At 39.7% G+C, this 13353-nt stretch overlaps 1 protein-coding gene across 1 annotated transcript in view; it reads left to right on the top strand.

Moving 5' to 3' along the window:
* The first annotated feature begins 617 nt into the window (after positions 1–617).
* mtus2a (microtubule associated tumor suppressor candidate 2a) overlaps positions 618–13353 on the top strand; it is a 55598-nt gene continuing 42862 nt past the window's right edge. Inside the window, exon 1 of the mRNA XM_072446091.1 lies at positions 618–741. The gene's annotated coding sequence lies outside the window, so the exon portion shown is untranslated. The remainder of the gene's footprint in view (positions 742–13353) is intronic.

Below are 13353 nucleotides of genomic sequence, written 5' to 3'. Positions count from 1 at the left end.
AATTGTTATTCATATTTTTAATAAACGTTTTAATATTCTCACACTATAAAGAGTACCTTTGACCCACCTCTGACGCAAAATATGTTTTCTTATATATTTTAATATTCAATATATTTTCATGAAACTTACTAAGTACTTTTATTTTTCAATATCTTTAAGTAAGATTTAATATTATGGCTCCACAAATATTCTATATATATTTTTAGAAACCTTCAAATGTTAACGTGAAGTGGCAAGTCAAAATTGTGGACAAATAAATCATGATTGTGAAAAATATTTGTTTAAAAACAACAACTAGTACCTATTGAATTTCAGATATGGCAAAATGTATGTTATGAAAATTGTGTTTCACTTTTTAAGAATTACAAATGTGAATTTGAAATGGAAACCTAAACCAAAATGTTTACTAAATATTATTAGCCTCCCATCAAAATCTGAGGACCATAACTAGTGCTGACTAACTAATCACTCACTAGAGGGCGCTGCGTCACTCGTGCTGTTTTCTGTATGGTTTCCTGAGGATGCCGTGCCAGGTGTCGGCTGCAGCATCAGCACCACTCCTCCTCCTCCTCCTCCTCTGTCCGCAGCATCCCTCTCTCTCTCTCTCTCTCTCTCTCTCTCTCCTCCCGTGTCTTTTCACTCTCAGCCCGGCCACAGCCTCCGCCACAGCCGCGTGGACACAGACGCACGCTGCATTTGACCGACACTCAACCTGTGAATCAGCGCCTGCAAACGCCATAGGTACGTCACACTTTATCACCCATTTGTTAAGATTTAGGCTACTATTTGCAAACTCAGGCATGCTGTTGTATTTAACACTAAATATAGGCGTCTTTTACCATTTTACGAGTGCCTTGTTGTTGTTGTTGTCGCTCTCCTCACGTTTGCAACCAAGATGAAATATTTTGCTAAATTAAATGTGGGTGAGTTTTGTGAACACTGAAGCATTAAATGACCCTAAGCCTGCAGGTGGAAATAGATGGAGAGCATGTTGCGGTGTGATTGATGGTGTGGGTCAAGTCTCAAAGGGAAATGCAAATGATTTGGATATAGATTATTTAGGCTTATATCTGAACCCATCATGAGCCACTGCACTCAATGGTGACCAAATAAAAAAGCTTGTAAAGTTCAGCATTGGCGACTTTTCAACAGTGACCTGCTATGTTTACGCACTCCACAAAATTAATAATTTGCCCACTCTTTACCCAACATTTCTGGAGGACCATGCAGCCATTTTGTCCCAACTTGTTTACTTAGTTTTTTACGCCTCAGGATTGGCATGAGGAGGATCACGTTTCTATTTCTTCCGCACAAAGACCCATTAGTGGCTTGTGCTGCTGTCACATGTCCTCTGCCTCACCTTTCACGCTGCTGTGGGACAGACACAAGCGGAAAGGACAGGAGGATCAAATAGACATGAGAGAAGAGGAGAAACAGAAAGGGCATGTGTCTCCTGGCCACATTGATTGGTGTCTGATGACTCAGATTTAGGTCGTCCATGACATGAGTGCTTTTAGATCTCACATAGTTTTGAGATGAACTTCGGGTCTGCCTGTAGTGGAAGTATAGCGGTGTACGGTGCATTTTTGCCTTTACTACACCTGGTTCTGCTGTTGTGCCCTCTTTGTCTTTATATTTGCGTATGAACGTGCAAGTGCTTTTGAATTTGCCTGGCCGGGGGCTTCTCCGATACTTGATCCGCTTTATAGAATGTGCAGATATTAAACTTGATCATATGATGCTTTCAGATATTAGGTGAAGTTTTCCTTTGTTGTAAAGCCTGTGTTTTAGTAAACCACTGCAGTGCAAAAGTCCTAGTTAACATTTTAGATAACATATTTGGTATTTGGACCTGAATTGAGCCCATCTTATTCCCCATTTGAACAAAGACAGATGTAGACAATCAAAATGTGCATAAAGATCTCTTCCAAGGCTCTAATGTCGCCATAGTGTCTTGAATCTTAAGACTTTTGTGGGAGGAATAGAACCCATAACTTCTGATCAAGCACCAAAAAACACAAAATCTGTATACAAGTGAGTTTTGTGCTGTCCCCACCCATCCTCCAGCCCATCTCCAGGACAAGTCCATCTTTCTAATCCCTCCGATGCTAAAGGGGTGACTCTGACTCTGCATTGGGGCGCTGGGGTGTTGGCCTTGGCTTGTGCTGCCGCTGCTGTTGTAGGTGCTGCTGATGCATGTGTGATTGATTCATTATATCTAACCTCTGCAAGTCTGGAGAGCGATCAATGGAGCGGCAAAATCACTGTGTGTAAAAGCTGTGTGCATGTGTGTGTGTGTGTGTGTGTGTGTTTGTGTGTGTGTGTTTTGAGCGGGTGGGATAGTTTGTCACAAAGCCCAGGAGTGAACCACATCCGTGTATGACCTTCAAGTTGGTTCAGTAGGACACGACAGAGGCAGGAGCAGGAGGAAGGTGAAACATGTCTGGCAGGGAGTTCAGGGAGCTGATGTTAAAAAACAAAGTAGGGTGTGAAAAATACTCTTCAGTCATTTGTTGTGATGGTAATGCGTTAAGTTTGAGGTATAGTAGCATTTTCACAATATAAACATTTTAATCTCCAATATTATGCAAAGAAAAATGATCAATACTGATTTTATTACAATTTGATGTTGTGTTTATTATTTTATTCAAGCACATTGTGTTATGCATTTCTTTTATTCACATAAAATTGTCATTACATATTTTGTGAACAAAAGGAGGTGTATGATGCAACGATATTGTTATATTATATATTATTTTAGACACAAAACAATAGTAGTGTGGTATAGTCTTGTTCCATTCAAGACCATTCAAAAACAGGGACAGGGAATGTCTTATTTATTAAAAACAAAAATATTGATTCTTTCTCAAATTAGTGTTTTCGATACTAGTTTTAGTATTGATACATATCTGATTTTTTTATGCAAACCCTAATGTATTCATGGGTTTCAGACAAATGATTCCTTCCTGGTTTAAAGGATTTTGTATGGACCTTTCCACACTCAAATATTTCTTATGAGTTAATTTGATTTTCACTATTTCCTATATAACAACGTCGGACTGTGCCATGTCAAATCCTTCAAATCAGGAAGGAATCCTTATGAAACACATGAATTGAAGGATTCTTAAGTTTGAATCCAGGTCTTATTATTAAATATTTACCATTGTGAGACAGTTGTCACTCTCATTATTGTAAGCCATTGTGTCTCTCGTATTATAGAATGCATTTGAGCTTAACTTGCAGGCATTTTCACATCATCCCTCTGTGTGTTTACGCTGATTAAGGTCCACAAAGTGAATAATTGGGGCGTCTTGGTTGGTGTTGGCTGGTGTTGTGATTAACGTTGATTAGAATCTATTAATAGACTTGTTCCTCTGGTTTTACTACCCCCGAGTGGGCCGGTGCATATGTGAGAATACAGTGGGAAAAGTGTCATGGAAACACATTCACGCTGCTGCCTTTGTCTGGAAGGTGGCATTGAGCTGGAGTTGTAGCTCCGCCCACTTGCAGTCCGAGCCAGGATTACAGGGGCAACAGACATGCACAGACCAATATAAAACTGATTTATTTATCTTTAATCCAGTGGCAGTTTGTAAAGTGTTGTAATTGCAAAGTTGTTTTAAATGCTTGTCCTGGTGACGACCACACAGAGATCACAGCACGTGCCTCTGACCTTTTGTCTTTGTTATAGCGATCCACATTTCCAATGGATCCTTAAGAGAATCTGATGCGGTTACATTTATGTCAGGATTTGCAATTTTAATGTTACGATTATTGTGAGAAGAAATATCACTATTTCACTTGAACTTGACATTTGACTTTTTTGGAACTGAAATGACTCAATATTACTGCATAAGATTCACATGATTATTAGTTTTGATGATTATTTTTACATATTTTTTTACTTGTTAAAATGATATTGTGACCTGAATAATCACAATTATAGATGCCGAACAGAGCTGGGGAAGAAAGACTGTCCACTCAGCTCCTTTTGCTTGGAATATGTTCCAGGAAGACTGGAAATTGACTGAGTCCATGTCTTTAAATGCTTTTAAAACCAAGTTAAAAGCATTGGAGACGGCATCAATAATGTGCAAATGTTTTTCTTTAATTAAATAAAAAAAACAAAATACGAATAATCTTCACTTCCATTTAGTTTAACCACTGGAGCATTCACTGTTCTCAACATCAAAGAAAATGTTTGATAATTGTTTATAATAATAAACTCTTTATTATTTTTGTTGTGCCCAAAATCACAGCAATTGCCTTGTTGGGCCTCCCAGAATTGTTGATTTAACAGAAAGTCCAATAAAACAGTAATTAGAAGATTAACAACATTCACAGGGATCAAGCCTTCCCTCTCCTTGACCCTTCTTCTCAGCAAGGGAAAAGTAGAAACCTGGAGGAGAATCACAGTGAAGGAGAGTTACTCCCACGGAGGCTGCAGATGGTCCAGGACAGACGCTCATCCAGCTGCACATCCAGCTGCACACAGACTGTAGCGGCAGAAAGAGTCCAGAGCGTCCAGAGGCAGAGAAGGAGCATCCAGGTCTAAAGGTCAGGGTCATGGTTTCTCGAAGCCTCTCAAAGAGCTACACTATTGTCATTATTCATTCACTCCACTCTCAGTGGTGGCAAGATACTTCTGTGATCACAGCTGCCCTGGGGCAGGCTGATGGAAGCGAGGCTGCCCCTGACCCGCACTCATCACTCACACACTATACTTTCATACTAAGCTTACTAAGTGAAGTGTCTTACCTAAGGACACAAGAGAAGGTGGTCCGAGTGGTTAGTCATACAATGCCCAGTGAGCACTAACTTCATATTATCTTCACTATTTCTTCTTATACAAGGGTGAAACGTTTTTTCCATCATATTTGAAAAATAGGAAATAGGAATCATAGAATTCAGAATGATTCCCCTTGAATTTGCTAAAAGTCCTGAAATAAGCACAAACAGCAGGACATTTTGTTTAGCAAATATATTTTATCCAGTCAGTTCAGTGCTCATTCACCCAATAGTCTCATTATCTAAGAATCACTGTATATATTTGATAACACAACAAGTTACAGTATTCACTGAAGACCAAAAGGTCTAAAAATACCACACTTGTTTGTTCATGTATTTCAATTTGCATTACTCTGCATATTTGTTATTACAAGACTTTTGTGAGGCAACTACTGTACATAATGAACTGAAGTTAACCCAGCTGTAAGTTCTCCCTGAAACTTGTCTGAAAAGGCTCCAGAAACTCTGACTAAGACTGCATCATTACTATTTAATGCATCTACACATTGTTCTTTGTTGTTCACAAAAATAGTAGTACCAGCACAGAGAGCGCACATCATCTCCCCAGGCAACAGCATCTGTGCAACTAAAAGCTTCTCTTCTTAAATTCCCTGAAGGAGTTCTCCGTCCCGTCCCACGTGCTCCATGTGAGCTTTCCTCGTGTGTGTGTGTGTGTGTGTGACTGTGTGTGACTGTGTGTGACTGTGTGTGACTGTGTGTGACTGTGTGTGACTGTGTGTGACTGTGTGTGTGTGTGTGACTGTGTGTGACTGTGTGTGACTGTGTGTGACTGTGTGTGACTGTGTGTGACTGTGTGTGACTGTGTGTGTGTGTTTTTTTAAAGGAATGCGTCAGTGTTTCTTTTGTTGTTGTTTGTTTCGCATAAAAAGGTGGATGACGTGGCAAACGCAAAGATCACAATTACATTTTTATCGTCATAACGGCTTATATCCTTGTGATTCCTTGTGATGTGCCTCAACACCCTGAGCAGCACATGGCACCTCAGAAACTCTTTGCTCATTCGTCTCCTCTCCTCACCTCAGACTGGCCCCTCCCCCTGTGGCCCCTGTGGCCCCTGAGGTTTGTGTGTTTAACATTACACATGCATGGCCTTCCCCACATTTCAATACTAACTAGAATCCTTTGCATCCTCTCTCCACCGCACGTCTCAGTGTCTCTGCAGCTCCATTTGTTTCAATTATTATTTCCTGAAATAGCGTTTAAAAAAAAAAAAACCTGACTCAGCCCTTTGCGACTTCTCGGTCTAGGCACTCACGCATCATCTTTATATCTGGCGGGCAATCTTTTATTTGCTCCAAAAGAAGATGTATTTTTTTAATTCCCTCACCCGTCCCTCTGTGTCTTTGTCCCTTCTTTACAGCTCCTGCCAGCCATGCAAGAGTTAACCCTCTCAATGCGACAGGAGGAGCGAGGCTATTGTGGGTGGAGGGGCTTTGCTAATAGTGCACCAGCTTCCACCAGGCAAAGCAGCAAAACGTGGTCCGAGAGATAGACGGGCTGCTCACTTCTCATCCGTGACGCTCTTGTCTGGACGTTACAACCGCACGGCGCGAGCTCATAAACAGAGTAAATAGCTCATTGTCTCTCTCGACTCTTCCAGACGGCTGCAGACATGTCCTGTGCTGTGATCTGAACTCATCACTCTCTTCATTTCCTTCACACATTTGTCTTTCCGCTCTATCTCGGCGGTGATCCAAATGAAGGCTCCGCAAAGAAATCACAGACAAAGGCAGGGAAATTACAGTCGCAAGTTGAATCTAATGCGATGGTGCTATTTTGTACAGGAGGTTTCTCTTTGTGTCTGCTGCTGCTGGATACTAGAGTAGTTTTTAATGACTGGGAACTGGAAAAGCCTTTTTGGTTCAAACATTAGACGAGTAAAAAAGGAAAAGACAAAAAAATGCACACAATTAAATGTATTTCTGTCATTCAGCTTTTCTATTCTGAAATACCATAACAAATCATTATCATTATTAGGCATATGGTTATTTGCATTTTGTTTGGCATCAGTTCTTAAACGACAGATGTCCCTCCTGATTTACATTTTTGGGGTTTGATTTACACTGTTGTTTTGTTCATACTTTTAATATTAAAAATGACTTTAACAGCGTCCCATTTACTAACAGATACAAACTCTCACAGGGGGATGCCAACCAGTGTCTGACTCGTGCTGGTCCCGAGCCTAAAAATAGATCAGGGCATCTGGTGTAAATCGTATGCCAAATGTTTAATGCAAATCAGTGCTCACCTGGAAGCAGAGGGATCGCATGGTTCCTTCAACGAATACTACCCGAAGGTGCTTTTTATAGTGTCGCCCAGTGAAGTGTGGTGTGGATTTGTTGAGGGACAAACTGAAGCGTCTGCGCAGGCTGAGATTAATCCTATTACTGTGATATTGTGACATTTTGACAATTTCATAGCTCTCTTGCTCACAATATGGAAATAATTAGCTTTTATTGCCCGTGATCAGATTTTTTCAACCCTCTTTATTCGTTTAGCTTTGACCACAGGCTCTGACCTGGAATCCAGTTGAAATCCTGTTACAGTCTCCCTCACTTGGCATTAAATGGTTCCCCTGGGGTGCGAAGCGCCTCTGCCACCGGAGTGGATGGAGGAATGGGGCAGAGACAGATGCTGATTTGGACAGATGTAGTCAGCTGACGTGGTGCTGTACGGGGTGAGATGGATCACCACAGTCTGCTTTCATTAACTGTATTATTAGGCGAAGTGCCGCGTGACATTTTGGACTGGAGTCAGACAATGAAATTCTGAAAAATTCTACAAAAACTGATTAATAAAATACACTACATTGTTCAGTCCGATTGAGTGTGCAGCGATGTGCAGTGTAGGGAAACGTGATAGGTTTCACAGTCAAATATTGACTTTGAATGTTTCAGTATTACGGTTTATAGTAATGGTATTCTTAATGTAACGGTTGAGGTGAATTTGTCCTCTGCATTGTGCTGTGGCAACCTGTCTGTGGGGTCCACAATGCAGATCCTGATCTCAGTTTGGTCAGGACCACCTTAACTGATGGATTTTACCTATTGTTCATGTTTTGGTTTAATGGGGAAATCAGGAGTGCCCAGAGGAAACCCACCCAGACACGAGGAGAAGCATGCAAACCTGACTATTCACCCATCTATCTTTCTTTTTCTTTTCTTCTTTTGAGTGTAGAAACCCCTCCTAACACTTCTCAGCTTGTGACTGGTGTTGATATCATATGCAGAGATATTTTGGACTTGAATCAGACAGTCTGGGAGACAGTAACTGATGTACCTGCTATATTTTGCCGCAGAGAAGCTGTGATTGTTGACACGTCTCTTACTGTGAATAATCAGTGCACATCGTCAAGCAACAGTCAACAGTCAAGAGGACTATTTTGGGGATAAACTTTCAGAAGAGGCCTCAGTGGAAATTCCTCTTGTGTGCAGCATTTTTAGTTCAAATGCCACAGTTTAGTGATTTGTCACCACTCCTTTTTATGTAGGGCAAGGATAGAGGAGCTTATTGCGTTGCTATTTCAGATTCCTTTGTACTAGTGACAATATGGGGAGGAGGAAATGTTTGAGTCAAGCTGAGCATAAACGGTTGCCATGTTAGGATATGTGTGGTTGCCGAGTGCTGTGTGATCTTGTCTCTTAGCTTAAAGTTTTTTTGTTTGATCCTCGGCATTCTCTAGGTTCTCTTGCCACATATAGATATTATGACAAAACGTGCCTGTAACGGTTGTTGAAGTTTAAGTAGTAACCACAATTATCAATTTAAACTCCTTTATTTAAAATACATTACAACACTGAGAGGAGTTAAACCGATAAAATATGTGGAAACCTTTGTGATGCCAAACACTACTTAAATTGATTACATCTTGCCATAGACGAGATTCAGAATGTAAATGTTATCTCATGAAAAAGTGCTTGTTGATTTATCTTAGCATCTCAAGTGGACAAGTGGACCGTACATATTTCCTGGCCCACTCCGGGATCTCTGACGCCCACAAGGACGAGCACAAGGATGATGCCATTAGAGATTAATTACATGTGCACAAAGACATCGCAGTTTCAACTTTAACAATAACCGCTGCGCTGCATTTTAATGTGTAAAGTCCGGCTCTAAATCTAATTATATCGCGCTCAGGACTCATAAATTATGGTTAGCGAGGTGTTGACACTGTCCATTTGAGTGCTTTCTATTTCAGGGAGCAAAGGTATCCCCCGTCTCTCCGGAGGTGGATGAAAGACATGGGACGTTCGATGCGTGAATGTGTATGCACGAAGTCCCCTAAGATCTCAACTCGCTATAAAACCTGTCTGCTCTCAGTGTGGGGGAGGAGAGGAATAAAGTAAAGTGCCAGAGACAAATGGCTGCTGTAATAGCCACATGTGCAGCCGGAGCGACAACAAAGACATGCGGAGAGGCGGCTGTACATATGGTTGAACACTGCTTCTATGTGTTCATGCCTTATCAAATGTGCACATGTGTTAGAGGAAACACAAGCATGCACCCTGGCATGTTACCCGCAAAGTAAATGCATTATGCTGCTGGCTTGTTGGACAATTTAATCATATTTGTTTGATTTATTTGTGTAAAATAAGCCGGCAATAATCACCAACCATATGGCAGTTTATTTAATTCTCACCACTATTATATTAGAGGTAAAAATTAGAAATGTGGTTCACCATTGGTTTAATCCTTTGCCTATCCCCAGACAATACTGCAGAACTTAAGTTTAGTACATATTATGCAAATGTGGTGGATTTGTTTTTGTTTTGTGACACGATTAACACAGTTTAAATACATATATATATATATATATATATATATATATATATATATATATATTCAATCGTATTTTCTTAACACAGCACATTTACACAGCTCATTCTGTTTGTTTTTTGTATTCTGTCAAATGTATTTTTAGCCTTCTTCAGTGAACTCAGCACATTTATTTTCTTTTGTGCTGTGATTTATCGATTTGCTAGGTTAAATACTCTATCTAACCTCCACGTTTGCTCATAGCTGGGCTTTGGACTCGCAAAAATATGGATTTTTGACTCTATTTATGCAGTTTTATTATTTTGTTAGTATTGTAGCTGCTAATGTCTTAATATTCTGCTGTTTACACGAATGATAGGGAAAAATACCAGACTCATTCATCGGTCTCAGCTTCTTATTTGTAAGTAGGGGTGGGCGATATTCACAAAAAATAATATCTCTGTATTTTTTGTGAGTATCCCGATTACAATATTAAGACTATATTATGTAAATCCAAGTAAAACCAGTCTTTAAACGTATTAGTAGAGGTTTAATTATCTTACAAATGTAAAATGTCTGTAAAATGAATAACAGAAGTGCAGAAATATCCCCTTACATAACTATATTTGAACATTTACAACATTACTTGCATAACTGTTTTTGTAGCATATATGTAATGCATTTTTACATATTTTCAAAACGACATACATGATATTATCTAAAAAAAAAAAAAAAGGGGCAATTTTGAGTACTCTTCACCAAAATTGTTAATTGCCATGGCAACGGTGCTGATTTTTGTATCCCTCTGAAACCCACGATAGCTTTCCTATTATAGAAAAAGCAACAAAAACAAGCTATCATTTATATTTCAAGCCACCAGACAAATCCACTACATATGGCGCTATTTCTGGAGCCTAATTAGTAGTAAGTCATTTCCTCCTCCTCATCTTCACGTGTCTTTCTCCTGCTCCCACTCACTCATCCCTCCTGTCACTCACAGCAGACTGCGACACAAGAGCTCTTCACCCGCGCTCCATCTTTCAGAGGGCTGTGTCGAGTAAATTGCAGCACTTGATAGGTTCGAACCCACTAAAAATCCTTACTTATTTGACCACCCTTTACTGTACCACACATGGGCGCTTCAGTGATCCACAGATCAAGGATATGATTGCTTTTAGATATCTGAGAGTGTTCTACGATGGAAAAACCCTGGCTTTGACGTGGCTATTTCCAGCACATGATTTGATGTGTGTTTTCCCATAGAACATTGCAGCTTGCTATTTCACGGTTGTGAGCTGTGGAAAGGATGCAAACGTGCAGGTGATAGTAAAAGCATCACACGCATACACGTCCACAACAACCTGTTTCTAATGGGATGTGTTTTCAACAAAGGTTATGGGGTCGCCATGAAAACAGAAGCAGCACTTATCAATGTTTGAGGCAAGGAGTTTGGGCTGAAAATATAGGGGGACTGGGGTTGAGCCACCCATTAAATCTCAAAAGCTATTTAATTTCTTTTGGAACATGACATTGTAACTTGAAAGCATCCATCCACTCAAAGACAAAATCTGCAAAAAAAGCAATATTTTTTGGAGCAAGTTTTTTGTCACATAGGCCATTTTGCAAGCTCTAAAACATATGAGCAAGTAAGTTCCAATGGGGTAAGTTAAACCAGGCGCTGTGAGGGAAGTTGATCCATACCTGATCGCATAGAAAGAAAAGAAAAAGAAAGAACATTTTAAAAGTTACATTTCACAGGTAATTATTACTTTAATGACAAGGCAAGTTGATTTGTAGAGCACAATTTGTACACAAGGCAAGTGCTTCACACAACAGGGGGGGGGAAATCATTAAAATCACAAAGACATGACAGAAATCACAAAAGCTTCATTTCTATTCATTCAATCTAACAATTTTGCTGACATGAATCATACATAAGTGATCCGCCAGATGGAAAACCAAATCTACTGGACCACACTGGCAGAGAGCGCAGACACTCTTATTCATATTTATTTGACATTGCCAGCATGACAGGCGTCTCCGGGATGGGCACATCGCTTTTAGATTGATTCTATTGATTACTATTGATTCATATTTTTTTACATGGCTATCAGGGTGTATGAGTTAATTGAAATCATGTATATTTTAGATGCTTTATATGTGGGTTTTTTAATATAAAAGGGAAAGCTGAGCCAAAGGACTATTTTTTTAGGTTCTCTGAACTGTTTTATTTGTGTAAACAGTGAGAAAACATCCTGAAATGTAGAATGATTCCGATTTTTACATAAAAAAGCATACAAAAGATTCTTGCCTTGTACAAAAATAATGATATGGTCAGAGGAAATGAGGAAAGGGAAAGAAAAATCAAATATGACATTGAAAGGCAAGAACAAAAACATCAAGGTTAAATATGAAAGCTATCATCAGTCATCAATCACTTGTCAGCCTTTAATATGGTTTCTTTGACGCGTTGCTGATTTGTTATAACCATAATAGCCTGAAGGAAATATGCCGACCACACAGTGTTTGTGGCCGGGGAATGTAAATGGCCTCATTACAGCATGTTTAAGTGGAAGGTGTCATAATGAGAAGTCCATTAGCACACACAACTACGGGTTTCATTTAGATAACTATGCTTTTCTATTCACCTTATTCCGGAAGCCCCTCTGGGCGGCGCCATATGACATAATCCTTCTCTTGGTTCTATTTGTTAACATTGAGTAAAATAAGTTCTACACAGACTAAAAAGCCGCACAGGGAATTGGTGCATTGTTGACTTGTTGGTCACATGAACATTGGATATTTTACACAAACTGGAAGGTCGATTACAACATTGGCGATCACGTGGGAAAAGTGGAAAAAGTGGGCGGGACAGAATTAAGTCAATATGACTCTATGCTCAATGCTACATTCTATTACCTTTACTGCACGGTCATCACTATTTTTACACGGTATAGTTACATGTGAACCAATTAATCTTCCTTCCTTCCAGCCATAGACAATGACAGGTCTTTTTCACCTTGGATGCACAATTGATTGAGAGGTGCAGTAATCACTTAGTGTCAAGTGTCTAATTGAAATGTCCTTGGTCCCTTGGACATTAAACTCTTAAATGTAATAACATTAATATCACTTTTTGTATTACTCATTTGCTTCTATCGTCACAGTACAGTGCCCTCTTCTGTTACTAAACACTGTTTTATAACAGTTTTGCATTAAATAATATAAGTAAAGTCACATTATTGTCCATCGGTTTACAGGTCACATGAACAAACTGTAAAACAAATCTTAAAACCATCAAAGTTCTTGATATGCAATAACTTAAATAACAAGGAACTTATACATGTGACAAGTGCAATTATCCACGGTGAGATCAATAAAGTTCTATCACATCTTATATTATTTATGTTTGATATATTCTGTGTGTGTAACAGCCTTCTCATCTTCTCCCTCATGACTTGGCTCTGCTGCAGCGTCTTTATAACAAAGCTAAGTAGGTTTGTCATCACTGTAAGGCGCTGCCACGGGAGCCTAAACCTGTCAGAGACCTCTCTCTAAAAGCTTTCTCAAACCAAATGTATTTTCCTGTATATTTTATCTTTTCACAACAATCCTCTTCTCTCACACTTTCTCCGTAGTTTCTTATAGTAGGACTCCTCTCCACAAATTGGTTATGGCTTCACCGTACAGTGCAGTATGACGAGCAGCTTATTCTAGTGAAGCGGCAGTGGTTGAGTTTGGCGCTTGGCTGCACAGGACTGCATCATCAGCAAAAGGCCCTGCTCCATA

This window comes from Eucyclogobius newberryi, unplaced genomic scaffold, assembly GCF_026437365.1.
Source record: "Eucyclogobius newberryi isolate DKJ021-1_F unplaced genomic scaffold, fEucNew1.0.hap1 SCAF_15, whole genome shotgun sequence".
Lineage (NCBI taxonomy): Eukaryota > Metazoa > Chordata > Actinopteri > Gobiiformes > Gobiidae > Eucyclogobius > Eucyclogobius newberryi.
This window is presented reverse-complemented; position numbering and strand designations above follow the sequence as displayed.